Here is an 11,517-nt window from a genome sequence, read left to right as displayed (position 1 = left end):
ATCTTGATTAGTTGAATTGACAGGTATCCAAGTGAAGAACAGGGTAAGACATGAACAAGTTTTTGATAGCAAAAAATGGCTTCAAGGGAAGAATACAAGAGACTGGGGGATGAAAACTGCACCCCATCACATGGTTAATAAAACCCTCAGCTCTGAAAAAAATCAAACCAACCAATCAGACTGGTTTCCAGCATGATTAGCAAGTGTTGGCCATGGGTACAAATTGAAAGAGGGGAAATTTAGTTTAGACATTAGGAAGAAATTCTTTACTGTGAGGTGGGCTAGGCACTGGAACAGGTTGCCCAGGGAGGCTGTGGATGCCCCAATCCTGGCAGTCGTCAAAACCAGGCTGGATAAAGCCCTGGGCAGCCTGGTCTAGTGGGAAGTGTCCCTGCCCATGGCAGAGGGCTTGGGACTAGGTATCTTTGAGGTCCATTCCAACCGTTTAACATTCCATTATTCTATGTAAAACCAGCACAGTAGCAGAAGAGAAGGCAAGTCTTTAATACATCATCACAGCTCAGCACTGAGCTGCTTTCTGAATAGCATCAGAAATTATGAGACATGATTCAAGGCATTACAGAGCTAAATCCTTTCTGAAAAAAAATTACTCTGCCTGCCCAGCCAAGGCAAGTCAGACCCATTTATAACCTGTCAGTATTGGGCAATGCCACAGAAAGGAAAGGCTGCCTTGCAGCTATGCAATCCAGTTAGCACCCCATTGATGCACATTGAGTCCCAAATCCCATGCTGGCACTGTGGGGGAAGACTCCAGAGGAAACCTTGCTCCTAGCCCAGGTGCCGTGAGTGTCACTGCCTGGCTGCCTCTTGTATGGTCAGACAGGGACATTTCCAAAACACAGGCAGTCAGATGATAATTTCTCAATTATGCAGCTGTGCTCTCATCATATTTGAAGTCATGGCAGTCAGGCAAAGTCCCCAGTGACTGGAGAAGATGGAGTATCACAGCTATGTTTAAAAAAAGGTGATAAGGAGAACTGTGGGAGCTACCAACCAGTCAGCCTTACCTCTGTGCCTGGTAAGATCATGGTACAGATCCTTTTGGCAGATACATCAAAACACACCAAAGACGGAGAGGTGGTTAAAGACAGCCAACACAAGCTGCAGCTTCTCCAAGGGCAAACTGTGCCTGACTGATCTAGTGGCCTTGGATGATGGAGTCACTGCATTAGTGGACAAGGGATGAGCTGTGGATGTCATCTACCTGGACTTCTGGAAGATCTTAAACAGCCACTCCCAACATTCTGGCTGCTAAATTGGAGCTATATGGGTATGACGGATAAGGAAGCAGCTAGATAGGTGGAAACAAACCAGCAGTAAGTGGACCCTCAAGGATCTGTACTAGGACTAAAATTATTTAATCTCTTTAATGACAGTGGGATCAAGTGCACCCTCAGTGAGCTTGCAGATGACACCAGGCTGAGTGTGGTGCAGTTGATTTACCACAGGGAAGACATGCCATCCAAAGGGACCTGGACCAGCTCAAGGATTGGGCCCACACAAGCTTCATGAAGTTCAGCCAAGGCCAAGTGCAAGGTCCTGCATCTGCCCACAGCATTCACACATTCCCATGAGCCGCTGCCTTTTCTCCCTTCCCACACTACCATGAACCCTGCTCCTGCCTTCTGCCGCTGACTTGCCTAATGCACAGCACAGGCAGAACCCTTCTAAGCAAGGGCCTTTGCCAAAACCTGTCTTCCTCACTAGCAGCCAAACCAGACATTTCTTCCCAGCACAGGATGAGGGTAATTTTCTCCTCAGCCTCAGGTTATGATGCTGATGCCATGAAGATTTTTGCCTTTTCTTTTATACCCCCGTTATACCTTTTTATAACTTCTGTATTCCTAGTGCTTTTTGCCTACATTCTTGGACTTGTTTGTCAAGCTAAGAGACTAAACATTTTAGAAGCTTCATAGCTAGGGATCAGTGTGCCCCAGACCCCAAGGTCCTCTCCAGAACATATTCTGTAAACCAAGATAGAACCATCCAGGGGAAGGTTCCTTGGGGAGAGGGGCTCACTTAAGCCTCTCATTGGGGAATCTTTGCTAATTAGTAAAACCTGTAATGTTATACCCGATGTTGGGGGGGAGAGACTCGGCGGGGTGCATCTCGATGCATATGACCTGGACGTGTACACCTAAGGATCCTTAAAATAAATACCATGGTAAAGTCCCTTTTCCCCTTCTAACCGTGTATGACTCGTGCTTTTAAGACCAGGAAAAGGCATCACTGCCATCACACAATCTAATGCTGCTACCTGCAAAAAGCAGAAAGGCTGTGGCCACATCCCACCCCTGTGCCAGCTGTGGTGGAGAGGTGGGTGCACAGACCATCCCCTGCTTACAGCCTGGCCTTTTAAGACAGGTGACATACAAACCCCAAGGGATTTGAACCAACAAACTGCAAAATACAGCACCTGAGAAGCAATGTTCCTTGGCGGCCTCTAGCAGGGCCTCAGAGGACACTGCTTGGGGACTGTAACCTCTTCAGCCACACCCCAAGAGGAATGAAGTTATTCCTTCATAATGGCTTCATTTGTACTGCAGAACCTTATGAATGCAAGGGCAAACCCTGAAACAAACCTCACCTGGCCCAGGTGATAGGAGCAGGTGACATTTGCTTCCCAGGACACATTAATAGTAGGTACACTCAAGATCATTTTCTGTTCCAGTACACCAAGCACAAAAAAGGTCACCGTGTAGCACTCTATTTTCAACGTTACCACTGTGTTTCAGAGGATGATGAAGACAGAAAGATCACAGGGGCAAGGCAGGATCAGGAGTCTGCTGTGGAATAAAAACTTTTAACCACCAACATTGCTGCAGATCAGTCTTCTTTATAGTTGGAAAACCATCATCTACCTACCTGCTCTTGCATTCTTGGATGTCTGCACCTCTATATAAACCTGAGAGGAATTCCAGCAGGAGTGAAAATTTAAAACTCGTTGGTACTAAAGCATTTAGAAAATCTACATTAGCTTCTTTTAGATTTTAAAAGTAACATACTTGTAGCAGAACTCTCTGCTAATTTTGAATGACTTTCACGTTCATTCATAAGAACGTATGCTAATAGTAAACTCACCACAAAATGCTTCTTGAATCCTTAGTAATTTCTCAAGAAAACTTCTCACATTATCTCTTCAGTCCTGGAGAGTGACAACACAGATCATAATATTTAAAACATTAAACATTCATATGTTATGACTTGTGAAGCTAGGAAAAAGAGCTTTCCCATAGAAGGAATATTTCAAGAATATATATCTGAGAAGTGGAAAATGCATCATTTTTTGGAGCAGGGATAACAATCCAAAGTCTAGATTTCTGTACTGAGAGCATATGGAAGCAACAGGCCTTCACAAAGGCATTACACATACCTGAGTGCAAAGGTGGCCATGGTTACTTCAAAACTGTCCTCAATGACTACAGAGCAGAGGAGAACTTGCACATTTGCTTCTCTGCACAAAGATGCTTAAGTACAGATGTCATAAACCACAGTAAAATATATTACCAGAGGTGACAGAATGGAAGCATAAACTGCCATAAATATTTAAAAAGGCTGCAGGAGCTAACATAAAAATGTGTCTGTCTGAAACTAAAGAGCAGCTATAAGAAAAAATATGTCTGGAAACTAATTCACTGTGCTGGGACTTGAATGCTGGTTTTTGAAGCCATCGAGAGCAGTGTACCAGGTACTTCACTAACACACATCACCCCCTGGCCCCATAGGCAAGGGCCTGTCAGCCCATGAGCAGCCTGCCCAACTGAGGTCATTACCTTGTCCTGCCACCTTTTGCCCATTTGCAGAGGTAGCAGTTTCCAGACAATGTCGAAATCATACAGACTGGACAGAAGTTCAGCAAATCAAGGGCCCAGATAAGCCTTATTTTTCTACCAGAAAAGGGATCGGGTCATTCATTAACTGGGAGGAAGTCCCAGTGGTACCTCTTTTCAATACAGTAAACATATTGCTTTTAGTGGAAGACTGGGAGGTCTTTATTACAAAAATTATTTTGCTTAGCAAATTCTGATGTCTTTCTCCCTTCTTTCTCAAATCCTCAACTCAAACAGGTAATTTTTTTCTCTTAACCTCTTTCCCTCTGCCCACCTGGACATCTCCTCTACGTAAGCACAGCTTGCCAGAAATGCCTGAGGAACACTGACCAACAGCCAGTCCCACTGAGCTTAACAGATTATTTGACTGGAACACCATCTTGGAATAGGTTACATCAAAAGATAAACCAGCAATGGAAACATTAGGGCTAACTGTAAGACAACTGCACATGAACTCCCCATGGCTGACTCACACTGGTGGTTAAAACACAGGGGTAAGTAGGCTGTGAAGATCTTGGGCAATTGTGCGAAGGGGTTCTGAGCAGAAGCAGGGAAGGAATATCCAACCCTAATATGCACCTATGCTGGTAACCTGTGCTGGGTCCAGCTGTGGGGTCCAAACACGCACCCAAAAAGTGACCAGAAATAGAAATAATTCAGCATTTCATTCTGGAAAGGCTGCTTTAAGTTGTATTTCTGACTGTGTGGTAGGAAACAGGTCAAGAAGAGGCCTGGTGATCAGGAACACCACTTTTCACCATCTCCTAATAAAGGCACACTTTTAGAACTTTAATTGAACAAGTCTGTTACTCCTAAATTTCACTTTTCCTTTGTGCTCTAGGCTGCCTGCAAAGCTTCTGGCAGATGCCACTGACTGCCCAATTGCCTTATAAGACATATAAGCATAAATTTACTTCTTAAGATTAGCTTTAACAATACTTGTTTAGGATTGCATAACTTCTAATGAAAGTGCTTCCTACCACTGTTAGTGTTTCATAATGATTGCTGGAAAGGAAGTTGAGTGCTGTACAGGCTACTTGGCTTTCACCCCACTGGCAAGGTTTGATCAGCCCTACACCAACCTAACAGCTGCCCCTGTTCAGACTTGCAGCAGGTACAGAGCAGTTCTTAAACACAAGTACAATCAATGGCTGGAAAGAAACAATCACATTGTTGCAAGCTGAAAAGCAATTCAGTACAGCATTTGGGGAATTTTATTTAGGAAAAAAGCGTAACTAGAATATGAAAAAAGCATTCAAAGTCAGAGAAGAAATTAAAGTGCTTGCTTTAGAGTAAAATAGAAACACTTTTCAAAGGTGTAGGAATACAACAAATACAATTGTACGTGGTTCTTTTTCTTCAATGAAGAACAAGTGAATCTGATGTCTTAAAAATGTACCTTAAACCTTGTTCACCCTATGGTTGAGCTCTACATGACACGTAACTCACTTGCTAATCCAGGAGACTGTAATTATACTGGAAAAACAAAGGTTGGAGGTAATTGCTGACTAGAAAAATTTCTTATAGAGTCACCTGACATCCCAGAAGTTTTCCCAATACTTGGTATCATCTTGTTCAGGAGGCCAATTAAAAGTCAAACCAATTAAAAGTCAAACTCAAGAAGCAAAGGAACAAAATTCATGTCCACGTTTCTTTTAATTTTACTCAGAAATATAAAAGTGCAAGTTCTGTAAATTAACAACATTTACAGTACATCACAATAAATATGCCACCTTGTGACATCTAAAAATTCTAGTTATTTATTTGAAATGAGTCATACTGAGATAAAAACTGCATCAACATCAACAAAAAATACCTGTCCCAGTAAAGATGGCCTTAATATATTAACTAGCAAGATGCATATTCCATTATTGCTATTAGACCATGCCTCCGAGTTCCAGAGTATAAAAACGTACTGGTTTACACAAAAGACCATTGAATTTTTTCTCATCACAGGCACAGTCTAACATAAAAAAATCATTTTGCCATATACAGTGTAGGAGGATCTCCTGGGTGGGTGGGGGGGAGCGGGGGGAGAGGGAAATAATTAATACAGAAACATACAGTTGTGATGATTTGCTAAACCCACAGAAAAGCTGCACTTTGCACAGAGTTATTGAACTGTTACATGAACATATAGTGTCTTTCTATACCCACTCCTGGCCTGGTGAGAACAGGCCTTTTAGTAAATTTACTACAATTTGCTAGCTACCTCCAAGTATGCAGACTCTAAATATCCCAACACAAATCGCATGCAGGTGCTTTGTGTCCTGAACAGCCAAGTCTCACATCATATTTAAGGAGTGTATTTAAAAAGAATTTTGCCAGTAGCTGCACCATTTCCAGCTATGTACCCAGAACAGACTGTCTGATTGCAAAACATTAAAAGTCAGATAGGACAAAATAAGATTTCAAGTACATTAAAGCCCATTTTCAAAATAATTATTTGAACTCTAAGCAGTCACTATATATATATACACAATACGTAATTTTTTAGTCAATACTTATTTGGGTTGACCAAATAAGGTTGAACACTCATTTATGACTCAAGATTACTGTCAAAGTGGAATAAAAAAACCCCAGTGTACTATCTGTAACACACCTAAGATTATAGAAAAATAAAACTGCTTTTTTTAAGAGTCCCTCTTCTCCTTCAGGAACTGCAACAGAAGTGTTAAACTGCTCTAGGAATGCCTTTCATAGCAGAACTGTGTCTTTCTAAAGAGAAATAAAAGTGTCTCAACCATTTCCTTTGGCCTACCAAACAGGACAGTACTTCTCTCCTCCATATCAGTCTTGCCTTAGATGTCACCTCAAAGCAAATCAATGAAGGTTAGGTGTGGGCAAAGTCTAGAACTTTGGCAACATGCTCTACAAAAAGGTAAGAAGAAATGAAAAAAAAAGCTTAAGCTAAGGAACTGTTTAAGGCAACCTGACCAAAGTAAAGATAAGGCTTTTGGATAACTATTTCCAAGGATATCCAGCTTTCTTAGCTTGGGGTGACCTTATGATGTGTACCCCATATCGCTGCCTATGCCCAGAAATTAATTATTGGCCTTTCTATGCCTCTGAACTGAGCCTGAGAGGGGGAAGGAAAAACTGAGCAAAACTTTCTCAAAGCAGTTTGAAACTTGTTCAAGGTCACATAAAGATAGCAGGTTTTTTTCCCAGCTGGGGCAGGGGGAGCGAGGAAGCACCCGGCTTGCAGCTTTTCCAGTCAGCTTTTGGCCAGTTTTTTCCAGTTTCTTGTTCTCTGGAGAGAGGCTGAGAGTTGAACTTTTCCTTCTCTGGAATTTCGGATTTTCTCCCTTTTCTACTGGACTGCTTGATTGCTGTAACATCGGAGCACATCGGGAGGACTTTCCACCGGGCACAGAGGGCCTGGCCCTGGGCCAAGCCCCAGCTCCGAGGAGACCAAAGGGAGGACTCGAACACTTTCCCAGGTTTTTCCTCTACAGCGAAAGATTTTACCATTTAACATTATTTTCCTTTCCCGTGTGTTTGTTAAATAAATAGTTTTATCTTCTTCACTTTCCTTCGAGGAAAATTTTTTTTTTCCCCGAACCTGGTGGGGGGAGGGGTGGTTGTGCCTTCTCTCAGAGGATATATATATTTCTAAATTTGGCCAAACCAGAACAAATTTAGTGGCGCCCAACTGTGTGGCTCGAAGGAAAGTGAAAAAACTTGTGCTAATTACATTTTGGGTTGAATTTACTTATTCTGTGTTGGAGTAAAGTAGTCACCATGCTGGTTGAGTTCATAATGTCTCTCTGGCTTGATGTACTCATGTCTTTCTGGTCCTTAGGCTTCACTGAGGTACTAGTGCTTTTTTGGTCCCTAGGGTTGTTTGCCTATCCACAACTTGCTCCAATCTTGTCCTTGATATGTAAATTTTACAGAGAAGGGAGACGAATCAGGATTTCTATTTTGCTGTGCTCGGTGATAATGATTTATAAGAAGTTGATAGAGGTACAGGCAGTTGTTCAAAGTGTGTATGATATGTGGTTTCTCCGTCCTAACCCCAGTCCTAGCTTCAGTAGCCTGTTTTGGGAATTTATTAGTAATTGCACCCAGATTGTTAGAGGAGGAGGAGATGGGGTTTCCCTTCCCTTTAAATTTGATAGGTTATCTTTTGAGAATGTTCAGTATCCCCTGGATGTTAAAGAGACCACCCTCCTGGTATTTAATCTGGTAATCTTCCTCTATATGATTCACAGCTTCTCTAGAATAAGAGCTCAGATTTCCAGGGTGACTGCTGAGACACCTGACCCAGAGGTGGAAAATCCTGAGTGGTGTGGGGAATGGGAGGACATCGGCCAAACCCTAAAGAAATTCTCTGACCCAATAGTTTGGGATTTCCCATCTGAACAAATTCAGAAACCAGCTGAGGTGGGAAAATATCTGAAAGAGAGATACAATGACAATTCTAATGAGAACAAGCTCCTTGCAATACGTTGGGTTTTGGCATATGCCTATCGCACACTGCAGCAGCAAGTAAAGGTAGAGAGGCAGGAAGATCAATCAGCAAAGCCTGCAGATACCCCAGTCACTCAGGCTGCAGATAAACCAGACAGCCAGCCCAAAACAGATGGAGAGTCTAAGCCACTGACAGTGGCTCCTGTCACGAGGAAAAAGCACACAACCAAAACTGATCGCCCAGTGAAAGATGATGATGATGCAGGGGAAGGGACCTCAAAAGATGCAGGGGAAGGAACCTCAAAACCACCAACGGACTCAGGCACAGAAACCATTACTGAGTCCATGTCCATAAAGGACCTTCACAGCCTAAGAAAGGATTACACCCGACGGTCCGATGAATCCATAAGAAGTTGGATGGTCCGTATTTGGGATGCGGCAGGTGATGATGTGATGCTGGACGGTGCTGAAGCGAGGCATTTGGGATCCCTGTCACAAGATCCAGTGATCGACCAAGAGATGAAAAGGGAGGCTAACTCTACCAGTCTCTGGAGACGAGTTTTGACAGGCGTGATTGAAAGATATATGTGTGGAGATGATCTCTACATGCAGCAAACCCCGTGGAAGACCACAGAACAAGGGATCCAACGCCTGAGAGAACTAGGGGTGGTAGAGGTTGTCTTCACACATGACCCAGGATTGAGGAGTCCAGACCGGGCCAGAGTTATTCCATACATGTGGCGAAAACTCATACAGCTTGGGCCACCAGAATACACTTCTGCTTTAGCAATAATGAAACCAGACTACGGTGCAAATGAGACTGTGAAAGATATGGCAGTGAAGCTCCGAGCATATGCAGACTCTGTGCATGGCCCAACACATGCAAGAATTGCAGCTGTGGAAACACGTATGCAGAAAATGGAAGATAGAGAAGAATCTCCAGGAGATTAAAGAGTGCCTTCTCCGCGGACATTCCCCAGAGAGAAGGTACATCCCACGAAGTGAGCTGTGGAATTTCCTGTGCGACAGTGGGGAAAACATGAGGAAGTGGGGTGGACAACCCACTTCTGCTCTGGCAGCACGAGTGCATGAATTGAAGGAGCGCAAGTCTCAGAAAGGAGGATCTACCAAAAAGGAAGTAGCTCCAGTTGCCAGTAGCCAAATTGCCGGAAATGATGGAAAAGATGATGGCATGTCCAATTCCCATGAAGGAACCTCTAAGATACAGGCCCAGGGAAAGAAGGATAGCCAGGACTAGAGGGGCCCTGCCTCTAGCCAGGTAGAGGTCAGGGAAAACCATGTTTTTTGGACTGTGTGGATTCGTTGGCCTGGTACATCAGAACCACAAAAATATGATGCTTTGGTTGACACTGGTGCGCAGTGTTCAATAATCCCATCGCAGCATGTGGGGGTAGAATCTGTTTCTATTGCTGGTGTAACAGGTGGATCACAAGATTTGACCCTGGTGGAAGCTGAGGTGAGCCTGACTGGAAATGAGTGGAAGAAACATTGTGACTGGCCCAGAGGCCCCGTGCATTTTGGGCATAGACTTCCTCCGGAACGGGTATTTTAGAGACCCAAAGGGACTCAGGTGGGCTTTTGGAATAGCTGCTGTGGAGACAGAGGGCATTAAGCAATTGAACACTTTGCCTGGACTATCAGAGAACCCGTCTGCAGTCGGCCTTCTGAAGGTGGAAGAACAAAGAATACCAATTGCCACCTCAACAGTGCATCATCAACAGTACTGGACAAATCGAGATGCTGTGATCCCCATCCACAAGATGATCCGTGAGCTGGAGAGCCAAGGGGTGGTCAGCAAGACCCACTCACCCTTCAACAGCCCCATCTGGCCTGTGCGCAAATCGGAAGGAGAATGGAGATTGACTGTGGACTATCGTGCCTTGAATGAAGTGACTCCACCGCTGAGCGCTGCCGTGCCAGACATGTTGGAGCTCCAGTACGAGCTGGAGTCCAAAGCAGCAAAGTGGTACGCCACTATTGACATTGCCAATGCATTCTTCTCCATTCCTCTGGCAGCAGAGTGCAGGCCTCAGTTTGCCTTCACCTGGAGGGGTGTGCAATACACCTGGAATCAAGTGCCCCAGGGGTGGAAGCACAGTCCCACCATCTGCCATGGACTGATCCAGACTGCACTAGAAAAGAGTGAGGCTCCAGAACATTTGCAGTACATTGATGACATCATTGTGTGGGGGAACACTGCAACAGAAGTGTTTGAGAAAGGAGAGAAAGTTATCCAGATTCTCCTGGAAGCTGGTTTCGCCATTAAGAAGAGCAAAGTCAAGGGACCTGCCCGAGAGATCCAGTTCCTGGGAGTGAAATGGCAAGATGGACGGCGTCAGATTCCCACTGAGGTCATCAATAAGATCACAGCAATGTCTCCACCAACCAACAAGAAGGAAACACAAGCTTTCCTAGGTGCCATAGACTTTTGGAGGATGCACATTCCCGAGTACAGCCAGATCGTGAGTCCTCTTTACCTGGTTACCCGCAAGAAGAATGATTTCCATTGGGGCCCTGAACAGCAACAAGCCTTTGCCCAGATCAAACAGGAAATCGCTCATGCGGTAGCCCTTGGCCCAGTCAGGACAGGACCAGAGGTGAAGAACGTGCTCTACTCTGCAGCCGGGAACAATGGTCTGTCCTGGAGCCTCTGGCAGAAGGTGCCTGGTGAGACTCGAGGTTGACCACTGGGATTCTGGAGCCGAAGCTACAGAGGGTCTGAGGCCAACTACACCCCAACAGAAAAGGAGATCTTGGCAGCCTATGAAGGAATCCAAGCCGTCTCAGAGGTAATTGGCACTGAGGCACAACTCCTCCTGGCACCCCGACTACTGGTGCTGGGGTGGATGTTCAAAGCAGAGGTTCCCTCTACCCACCATGCCACCAATGCCACATGGAGCAAATGGATTGCTCTCATCACACAGCGCACCCAAATCGGAAAACTGAATCGCCCTGGGATTTTGGAAATAATTACCAACTGGCCTGAAGGTGAAAACTTTGGTCTCGCTGATGAAGAACAAGTGACACGCGCTGAAGAAGCTCCACCGTACAACCAACTGCCATCAGAAGACACACGCTACGCTCTTTTCACCAACGGTTCTTGTTGAATCGTAGGGATGAAACGAAAGTGGAAAGCAGCCGTATGGAGCCCCACACGACGGGTTGCAGAAGCTACTGAAGGAGAAGGTGGATCAAGCCAACTCGCTGAACTCAAAGCTGTTCAACTAGC

The sequence above is a fragment of the Corvus hawaiiensis genome, chromosome 30 (assembly GCF_020740725.1).
Source record: "Corvus hawaiiensis isolate bCorHaw1 chromosome 30, bCorHaw1.pri.cur, whole genome shotgun sequence".
NCBI classification, from domain to species: Eukaryota; Metazoa; Chordata; class Aves; order Passeriformes; family Corvidae; genus Corvus; species Corvus hawaiiensis.
Note: the sequence above shows the minus strand (reverse complement) of the source record.